The sequence below is a fragment of the Triticum dicoccoides genome, chromosome 3A (genome assembly GCF_002162155.2).
Source record: "Triticum dicoccoides isolate Atlit2015 ecotype Zavitan chromosome 3A, WEW_v2.0, whole genome shotgun sequence".
In the NCBI taxonomy this organism is placed as follows: Eukaryota; Viridiplantae; Streptophyta; class Magnoliopsida; order Poales; family Poaceae; genus Triticum; species Triticum dicoccoides.
In genome coordinates, this window is record NC_041384.1 from 56,139,937 (window position 1) to 56,151,060 (window position 11,124).

Sequence of the window (11,124 nt, forward strand, 5' to 3'; positions counted from 1 at the left end):
TTATAGTCCCAGTGTTGATAGAAATTCCCTTATGATCTAATTCCGAGCGATAGTAAATACTAGGACTTAGCAATATTTGATTGACCGGAGGCGACAGAACGTAGCGGCCCATATCCGAGGAGCTGCACGAGATGCGGGACCAACGCAAGGAAGGAGAAACTCGGGGCAAACTGATCCAATGGTGCGGCTCGCATCGGATAGATCGCGCGCGACCGGCCGAAATTTTGGGCCGGCCGGCGTAGAACACAACCCTTTTTTTGCTTCTATTTTGCGCATCTTTTCATAAGAAAATAGAAAAATGGAGAAATGAAACTCTCAGAAACCTTTGCTATATGGGTTGTTTGATTTCTGCGAATGAATATTAAAATATTTCTTTTGTAACGATTTTCATTGTATTTTGTAGAAAGCTTCTACCACTCAAATCTTTTGGAGATTCCTTTGTTTTCCCTAATGTGTGTTCTTTTTTTTACCACTCAAATCTTTTGGAGATTCCTTTGCTTTCCCTAGTGTTCAATCGAACGACCTTTCTATTTCAGGGTTTTCCGAATCAAGTGACAGTACGCTGCAAGTGCCGTTTTCAAAAAAAAAAAAAACTGTAAAGATCTTGTGTCTCAACTGAAACAAAACAGGTGAAGAGCAGGTTTTGTTACTACGCACAGGCCAACAAAACTTTGACAACTCAATGTAATGTTGATTTTACGTTCAGGCCAACAAGTTTCGAGAATTCATGTGTAAGTATAACAAATATCACGAGAAAAATATATAGAAGTATTTAAGTCCCCCAAACCACTTACTTTTACGCTTACCACACAAGTACATCTGCAATGTCAGTTACACAAAGTTAGATAATTTGGGCAGCAAAATCCTTGCAGCCCAACCACGTAGGTAACTGAATTTTGGAAACATCAAGCTGAGGAAAATAAACTACAAGAGCAAGAAAAGTGCACCGGTACACAGTCTGAAATCCCCTGCAGATGCTCTCGTACTAAGAGCATCTCCAATAGGCGCCGGTCACGCCGCTCGCAAAAAACATGTATGCCGCGCGCGCATCGTCTGGTTTGGCGCGGCGCGCAGCGCTGGCTCCAGCAGCCGCGCTAAAATGCAGCGCGGGCGTGCCGCTCCAGCAGCGTGCAAAAATGCAGCGCGCGCGACTCGCACAAACAACATATGCATTAAAAACAAAAGCAAAAAAAATCAAAAACAAACAAAAATAAATAGTTCAATTTCGTTTATTACAACTCAAACAAACAGTTTATCGTTCAATACAACAAATAGTGCAATTAAACACAACAAATAGTTCAACAATACAATACCAGCGGGGATAGGCCGGGGAAGCGCCGGAACGGTCGCCGGGTGGCGCGGTCGGCGGCGGCGGCGCGGCTGGAGGGGGCGGGTGGGAGGTGCGAGCGAGCGCGCGAGAGTCCAGCGCGCGGGAGCGGGCGCAACAAATAAGCGGCGCGCGATTGTGTTTCGGCCCGCGCACTGGACTACGTATGTCGCGCGCGCGGTTTTCGCGCGTCCGCTGGAGCAGCTATTCCGGTTGCAGCTCGCGGAGAACCGGCACGCTCTCGCGGAGAAAGGCTTTTTTCCCCTAGGGTTCCCCTAGGGTCCAACCTGTCCTCCGACGGCGACGGCGGAGTCTACGTAGTTTCTACACCGATCGGGCCGTCTCTCGCGGGCGTCTACTCTGGAGTTCGCGATCGGGTTGGCATGGCGGAGCTAGTAGTTGATGGGACCGATGGGGCATCCAAGGCGGTGCTGATGGAGACGCAGTCTGAAGGCGGTTTCGATGGAGTTAAAGCGGCGGGGGCTGGCCAGGAGAAGGAAGTGGTAGATGGGGCGGATGTTGGAAGTGATGAGAGGGCGAGGGTGGAAGATCGGGAGAAGGAAGATGAGGAGGAATTCGGCCATCTGGGTCCAGATCCAAACCTGGAAGATGCGTTCGAAGGCATGAACCTGCATGGGGAGGAAGAAGAAGACCTAGACCTGTCTGGAGAGGTGGATGATCTGATTAGGGATGTGCGTTGGTTGGCTCTGTTTAGGGTTCATACAATGAGACCGTTTAGCCATGCGGCGTTGCTAAATTCGATGAGGAATGCATGGACATGCGCGCAAGGGGTCACTTTCAATATCAAGGGGCCGAATCTGTTCTTGGCTCAATGCCATTGTCTTGGCAATTGGAAGAGGGTAATGGAGGGTGGTCCTTGGCAGTTTCGAAGGGATCCTGTGATTCTTGTTGAATATGATGGCTTTACCGATGTGGCGGAGTATGCACTGGACATGTATCCGCTATGGGCTCGTGTTAAAGGCCTCCCGGACGGCCTCACAAGGAAGAAAGAGTTGGCGGAGAAGGTCGCAAAGAAGGTGGGGAAGCCACCTTTCACAGTGGTTGTTAATGAAGGAAGGATAAACCCTTCAAATCATCTTCGAGTAAGAGTTTTCGTGAATGTGGATGAACCTTTGGTGAGATTTGTGCCGATCACCTTGAAGGAGAGAAAGAAGTATCCGGTTAGATATGAGAAGCTCCCAGATTTTTGCTTTTTCTGTGGACGTATGGGGCATGTAGTGGATGAATGTGGTGATGGCATACATGAACCAGCATCTTGTGAGTGGGGAGATTGGCTTCACTGGACAAATGAACCGACTGGTGCAGGAGGAGGTGACAGAGGAGGGAGCGGGATGGGTTCGGGGCGTGGCGGTGGAACTATGGGTGGTAGAGGGAGAGGCGGGGGAGGACATGGTGGTGGTACTGGTGGAAGAGGTGGCCGGGGACATGCACCAGTAAGAGAGCAGGGTGCGGGGCAAGTAGCTCGCGGTGTCAATCTTGTATTAGTTGAGGATGGGAAGAATGCTAAGAAACGTTTGATCTATACAGATGGGTCTATTAATGTAAGAGGTCAGGAGGTCCCAAACATGATAGGCGGAGTTTAGAATACAATGTTGCAGATAGAATATGCAGCAGCAATGGAGGCTTCATCTAGCGGTGGTGTAAGCAATGCAACACCAGGGAAGGTACCGATAGTAAAGAGAAGGAAGCAGGGAGGAGAGGAGGATGGAGTTGATTCACTAATGTATGATGAGGCGGCCTCCACGCAGGAGGACCGCCGAGCCCAATGAGTATACTAAGTTGGAACTGCCGGGGAGGGGGGAATTCCCGGACAGTTCGTGACCTCGCGACGATTTGCCAGTCGCATTCCCCCAATTTGGTTTTTCTGTGTGAAACTAGGCAAAAGGCGGAAAAGATGAGGAGGATTCGGGGGCGTCTCGGCCTCAAGGGTTTTTGTGGTGTAGATAGTGAAGGAATGAGTGGTGGGTTGGCTTTGTACTGGCATGAGGCGTATGTAGTGGAGATTCTTGACAAAACAGAACGATATATCGATGCTCTTGTACAGGTAGATCAGAATGCAGAAAAATGGAGGGTCACTTTCGTATATGGAGAGCCAAGAGTTGAGAATAGACATCTTATGTGGACAACATTACAGAGCCTTAAAACCGTGAGTGACTTACCTTGGTTAGTGCCGGGTGATTTTAATGAAGCTATGTGGGATTTTGAACACATGTCGGCAACTCCGAGAGCTGAATCTCAAATGGTGGCGTTTCGGGACTGTTTGGAAGTATGTGGTCTGGTGGATCTCGGATTCGTAGGGGTGCCTTTCACCTACAACAACAAATGAGCTGCCGCAAATAATGTTCGGGTTTGTCTTGACCGAGCGGTGGCTACAAATATGTGGAGGAATATGTTTGCTTTCTCTGTTGTCTCTCATATTACTTCACTGTGTTCAGATCATATAATACTTTTGCTCAAGACCTCGGCCAACCCGGGGCCGACGGGTGCAAAACCAAGGAGGTATGAGTTATTCTGGGAGACGGATGGTACTCTGCCAGAGGTGATTAACGAAGCATGGGATGCAGTAGGGGGTGTACGCAACCTTGCTCAGCTGTGTGACACCCTGTCAAAGACCATGATCTCACTCGGCACTTGGGGTAGGAAATTTGGGAATGTCACTAGGGAACTGGCTAAATCCAGAACCCAACTTGAGGAGCTTATGCATATGAACGCAGATCAAAATGATATTGGCAGGGTGACAGATAAGATGAATGTGCTATTATACCAAGAGGAGATGATCTGATTGCAAAGATCGAGGATCTCATGGTTGAAAGAGGGGGATCAGAATACTAAGTTTTTCCAGAATAAGGCTGTGTGGAGGGCACGGAAAAACAAAATCAGACAGCTAACTGATAGCGTTGGTGTAATGCACTCAGAATTTGCAGCGATGAGCGAAATTGCAAATAATTACTTTCATGAGATATTCTCAGCGGATGCAACTCTTGATGCTGGACCGGTACTGGATATCTTGGAGCCAATTGTGACGGAGGAGGATAATGCTAAATTATGTGCGGCCTTTTCAGATAAGGAGATAGCGGACGCAATGTTCCAAATTGGTCCACTTAAGGCACCGGGGCCAGATGGTTTTCCCGCAAGGTTTTTTCAGCGGAACTGGAGCACTGTCAGAGATGATGTTATTGCAGCGGTTAAGGATTTTTTTTTGTCACTGGAATTATGCCAGAAGGGGTAAACTCGACTTCCATTGTTCTGATTCCTAAAATTTCTAACCCTGCAAAGATTTCTGACTATAGGCCCATTAGACTCTGTAATGTAATTTATAAAGTGATTTCGAAGTGTTTGGTGAATCGACTTAGGCCACTCCTAGACACTCTGGTTTCACCGGAACAGAGTGCCTTTGTGCCAGGCAGGATGATTACAGATAATGCTCTTGTGGCCTTCGAATGTTTACATTACATAAAACAGGAGAAGGATCCCACGAAGAGTTTTTGTGCATACAAGCTGGACTTATCAAAAGCTTATGAAAGAGTGGATTGGGTTTTCTTGGAGCAGGTGATGCAAAAGCGGGGTTTCACTCAGCGATGGATTGACTGGATTATGACTTGCGTCACATCAGTGAGGTATCGTGTTAAATTAAACAGGACCCTCTTGGATTCATTTGCACCGTCGCGTGGGGTTCGGCAAGGCGACCCTCTATCTCCATTCCTTTTTTTGTTTATTGTGGATGGATTATCAGCGATCTTAAAGAGCAAGGTTGCGGCTGGTAGTATAACACCCGTGAGAGTTTGTAGAAGAGCTCCGGGTATATCACATTTGTTATTTGCGGATGATACCTTGCTGTTTTTTGAGGCTTCTAGTGAACAAGCAGAAAATGTGAAGGCAGCGTTGCTCATGTATGAGAGTGCCACGGGACAAAGTTTGAATTTTAACAAGTGCTCAATATTTTTTGGTGCTGCATGTCCAGGGGCGACACAGGTGCAAGTGCGAGACGTTCTGGGTGTTACTTCAATGGTGTTTGAAGAAAAATATTTGGGCCTCCCAACCCCCGAGGGGCGCATGTCCAAGGGGAAATTTCAGAATCTTCAAACTAGTCTAACAAAGCGACTGATCCAATGGGGTGATGGCCTATTGGTGCAACCAGGAAGAGAGATCTTGATTAAAGCTATAGCTCAAGCATTGCCAACATATATCATGGGGGTTTTCAAGCTACCTTTCTCGGTGTGTGACGATTTGACACGGATGGTAAGGAATTTCTATTGGGGTTCTAGTAAAGGAAAGAGGAAAGTACACTGGAGAGGCTGGGATCATCTTCTACAGCCAAAGAGCAAAGGGGGTGCAGGTTTCAGGGACTTCCGGTTGTTCAATCAAGCACTGCTGGCCCGGCAGGCGTGGCGATTGTTGACGAAGCCTGAAAGCTTGTGCGCGCAAGTTCTCAAGTCGAGGTATTACCCTAGTGGCAATTTGGTGGACACTGTATTCTCTGGCAATGCTTCTTCTTCATGTCTTGCGATATCTCATGGTCTTGATCTTTTGAAGAAAGGTTTGATATGGAGAGTTGGGAATGGGCGCAATATTAGGGTGTGGAGAGACAACTGGATCCCGAGACCATTCTCTTACAAGCCAGTATCGCTACCGGGTCGGTGTCGTATTCGGTTTGTGTCCGGACTACTAAATGAGAACGGATCGTGGAATTTGGAGGTACTGCAACGATTCTTTGTACCAACGGTTGTGGAGGAGATATTGAAAATTAGAGCATCCCCTAGGCGTCGGGACGACGTTATTGCATGGGGTCCCGAGAAGCTGGGCAGGTTTACGGTTAAGTCGGCATATAATCTAGCGTTTGAGGAGGCTAACAGGGCCACGGCTGTGGCGTCTAGCTTGTCGCCGGACGGTAATCGTTCGTGCTGGAAGTATATCTGGAAGTGTAATGTTCAACCTACAGTACGTAACTTTGCATGGAGACTGTCAATTGATTCACTGCCCACTTGGAAGAATAAACACAGGATTGGTTTGTAGGTGAGTAGTACATGCCCTGTTTGTGGCCTGGAGGAGGAAGATAATTTCCATCCTTTTATTAGGTGTCAGTTTGGCCGGGACTTATATGAGCAGATGTCTACCATATGGCAGATTCCCCAGCTATTATCTTTTCAAAACTCAGGGAAGGAGTGGCTCCTCAATGCGCTTGCTGAACTGAGTGATACTCAGAGAGGCATGATTTTGCTAATTTTTTGAAGATGTTGGTACATACGCAATGAGGTAACACATGGCAAACTGGCCCCTCCCATGGCAGTGTCAGCGCGTTTCCTCCAAAGGTACATGGATGAACTGATTGGGATCCGAGCTGGGGACTGTGGGGATCCAACAAAAGGAAAAGCAAGCATTATCTATGGTAGTGCAGTGCAGCAGGTGAAGCGTGTGGTACAGGATACAACATGGAAGCCTCTGAAACAGGGCTGGGTGAAACTAAACACTGATGGTTCCTTTCCTGAATCAGATGGAGCGGGAGCCGGGATGATCTTGCGGGATAGCGCTGGGGCGATCATTTTCTCAGCATGCAGAACCTTGTTTTCGTGTAGAGATGCTCTGGAAGCTGAGCTAGGCGCATGCATGGAAGGATTATCCTTTGCTATTCAGCGGTAGGACCAACCAATTGAAGTTGAGATGGATTCGAGCAATGCTGTGTCTATGATTTCATGTGAGGAGACAGACCGCTCAGTTTACGCCCCTTTGGTGGGTGAGATCAAGCACCTGTTGAGTCTTAGAAAGTTTTGTATTACTCATGTACCTCGTAGTCAAAATAAAGCTAGTGATAAACTTGCTAGTTTCGCTAGAACTGAGGGCCGAACTATTACTTGGGTTGGTTCGGGCCCGGAGGAAGTGTTGAGGATTGTTCATGATGATTGTAAGAATTTGATTTTTGAGTAATACAAATTCTTTTCCCGCAAAAAAAAGCTATCACGGTTGCGCGCGCGCTAAAAGGGGGGATTTTGCGGCACGGCGCTAGTTTGGCGCGCCTGTTGGAGATGCTCTAAGGCAAACAACAGCAGCAAAAGGTCAAAGTAAAAACAGGTTCAGAAAGATAAGGAGAATATTGAGAAACATAAAGGCTAATTTGGTTGTTGTGGTAAAAAAACCATGGGCGGTAAACATCCAGAGGGGGTTTTCCCTACTCATATGAGATCCTCCTCCTGCCATGTGAAATTCCCCGTTGCCATTTGGGCACCAAAGGAGAGGGAAGAGAACAAAGGGAGAAGAGCAGAAGAATGGAGGGCCAAGGTGATTGAGATCGCAAGAAAGAGACGAGGGGAGCCCGGGAGAATTCTCCTGGAGTGCGGTGGTCGGGGCGAGTGGCCCGGGGATTTCGGGAGGATCGGGCCAAGAAAGCCTTTTCCACTATGTTACCAATTGGGTCGCCTAAAAAATCCGGGGTGTAAATTGCATGCGGATTTCTCGCCCGGGCGGGGTGTAAATTGCATGCGGATTTCTCGCCCGGGGAAAGGACGGGTATCCCAGGGGGATCCCTGGTTACCAGACGAGGCCTAATGGTTGATGACAGGGACATCCAACTGATTGATGCAGAGCCAGCCTGAGCAACACCTTGATCACTTCAGAAGAGGGTTTTGAACTGACAAATTTTGGAGGCTACTTCATCAACGGCACTCTAAGAACGAAGGAAAAAAAATAGCGCGATATAGCGGCGCTAATAGCGCGCTATAGCGTTTCTGGAAACTAAACGCTACGCTATGCATATTTAACTCGCTACCGCGCTATTCGCGCTAAACACGGCGATTGCGCGCTATAGCGCGTATCGGCGCTATTTTCTCGACGGTGTTTTTTTTTCAGACGAATTTTTCATCAGCCCACTATACTTTTGGCCTTTCTGGCCCAGTAACCAAGCATATCTTGTCCTCCAGCCGAGCGAACCCTAACCAACCTACCGAGCGAGCCCTTCCCAAATCGAACGAGGCGACGGTGGCAGCGGCGGCCGCCGGTGCTTCGCCCATCTCCTCGAGCCACGGCCGGCCGCCTCTTGCCGCCTCCTCGGGTCGCCGCATCGCCTCCTCGGGTCTTCATCGCCTCCTCTAATCCTCTTGCTCGGGTCGTTGTCGCCTCCTCTTGCTCCAACTTGATGTCGGCGTCAGCTTCAGCGGCGGCGAACCAGCAGCCAAGTAAGAGTTGCTTCAATTCATAAATCTTAAATTCTTAATTAGTCAATCTTGATGCTTGATGAACACTGATCTGAAAATAGTCAATCCTAAATTCGTAATTAGTCAATCTTAAATGGGACATTTACATCTATGCCCCTAATTTGCGCCCACTCTCAGATTTACCCCTAATTTCAAAGCCTGCTCAAATTTGCCCCTCCACCGTTAGGTGCACTTACAGAAATACCCTTCTGTGCCGTTACCGTCCGGTCAAAGCAGGTCAAAGCAGATCAAAGGGCTTTGACCGTCCTGAAAAAAATAGCAAAAAAATTCTAAAAAATCTGAAAATTTGTGGGATCAAAGATACTCAGGTTTGCAAGGTGCATGAAAAGTTTCGTGCTGTTTGTACATTCCAGGAGCTCGTGTCAGAGGAAAAACAATAAATATGTAAGCCTGTGAACAGTAAATTCAAAAAATAGCAAGAAAATTAAAAAAAATATGAATTTTTTTGGCATCAAAGAGGCACGAGTCTGCAAGCTGCGTGCAAATTTTTGTTGTGTTTGGACATTGGAGGGGCTTGTGGAGAAAAAAACAAAATTTGGCTCGGGAAAAAACTTGGGAAAAATGACTATTTTCTTTTTTCTTGCTAGAGCTCCTCGCATGTCATTTGATCACAAAAACTTGCAAGCACCTTGTGCACCCAAGCCACTTTGATGCCAAAAAAATTCATATTTTTTTAAATTTTCTTGCTATTTTATTTCAAATTTATTGTTCACAAGCGTGCAGATTAACTGTTTTTTCTCGCCACGAGCTCCTGGAATGTCCAAATAGCACGAAAATTTGCACACACCTTGGGCACATGAGTATCTTCGATCTCACAAAAATTTAGATTTTTTAGATTTTTGTTGCTATTTTTTTCAGGACGGTCAAAGCTGTTTGACCGGACGGTAATGGTGCAGAAGGGCATTTCTATAAGGGCACCTAACGGCGGAGGGGAAAATTTGAGCAGGCTTTCGAATTAGGGGTATATCTGATTAGGTGGTTCGAGTTAGGGACAGAAATGCAAATGGCCCATCTTAAATTGTCCATGACTTGTGTAGTTGTGTCTACTATCTAGTACTCTACTTTCTAATTAAATCATCTCCATGTTAACTTTGTTAGTAGTAAGCTAGTAAGTACTTGCTGATTGCTCTCAGTCTCAATGCTTGTAGTTAGTACTTTCCAGATTTGGTACTAGTAAATGTAAATAAATACTTTGCTGCAATCATATGTTCCTTATTTGCAAGCCAGTTAAAATTTCTGAAATACTTTGTTGTATTCATGAATGTAGGCGGTGTTGTGTCAAGCACATCATCAACAGCTACACAGGGAGAAGGAGCACAGGTTGTTCCTAGATCAAAAGATCCAGCATGGAAATATTGCACATGTCCGGACATCAGCAAGAAGAATGGTCTAAAATGCATATTCTGCGGTCATTTGTCCAGCAATGGCACTAGTCGAATCAAATTGCACCTTGCATGCATTCCTAAGTCTGGTGTGGATCACTGTGAGAAAGTGCCAGCTGATGTCAAAGAGGAGGTCCTTCAGTACTTGACAAAGAAGGGTGACAAAAAGGCAGCCAAGCTTATGGAGCAGGAGAGACGCGGAAATGGAGTTGACTTGAGCCACTCGGAGGGGGAAGAACAAGCTACAAGTGATGAAGATGGCCTAAACCATTCTGCACTTGTGCTTCAGCCATCGAGATCAACAAGAAATAAATCTAAATCTTCAAGTGGCCCCATGGACAAATACTGTGAATTAACTCCCGAAGAGCTTGTTGTCGCAAGGAAGAGGAAACGTGGTGCTGACATGATCCATGGGAAGCTGACAACTGAGAAGAGAGAACAAAAAGGGCTCGTGCTTGTGAGTACATCTGCCAGTGGTTCTATGAAGCTTGCATTCCATTCAACGCAGTCACACTTCCCAGCTTTGACCTCATGCTTCAGTCAATTGGACAGTATGGTGAGGACTTGGACGGTCCTACTCCTTATGAAATGGGTGGCCCAATATTGAATAAGAGGAAGAAAAGAGTTCAGGAGTCCTTCAATGCACACAGGAAGACTTGGGAGCTTACTGGATGTACAATCATGACAGATGCATGGACTAACAAAAGAGGAAGAGGGGTAATGAATCTTGTAGTTCATAGTGCTCATGGTGTGGTGTTTCTTAATTCTGTGGACTGTTCAGCCGTGAAGAAAGATGGGAAGTACATCTTTGAGCTTGTTGATAGATGCATAGAAGAGGTTGGTGAGAAGCATGTAGTTCAAGTTGTGACTGATAATGCAAGTATTAATCAAGCGGCATCAACCTTGTTGAAAGCAAAAGCGCCCCAACATATTTTGGAATGGTTGTGCTGCCCATTCTATTGATCTGATGTTAGAGGATATTGGCAAGCTTCAAACAGTGGACTCTACTATTACACAAGCTAGAGCTGTCACTGTTTTCCTTTATGCACACACTAGAGTTTTGTCTCTAATGAGGGAATTCCTTGGGAAAGATCTGGTGAGGTCTGGCATTACAAGGTTTGCTACAGCTTACTTGAACTTGAAAAGCATGCTGGACAACAAGAAAGAACTGCAGAAGCTATTCAGATCA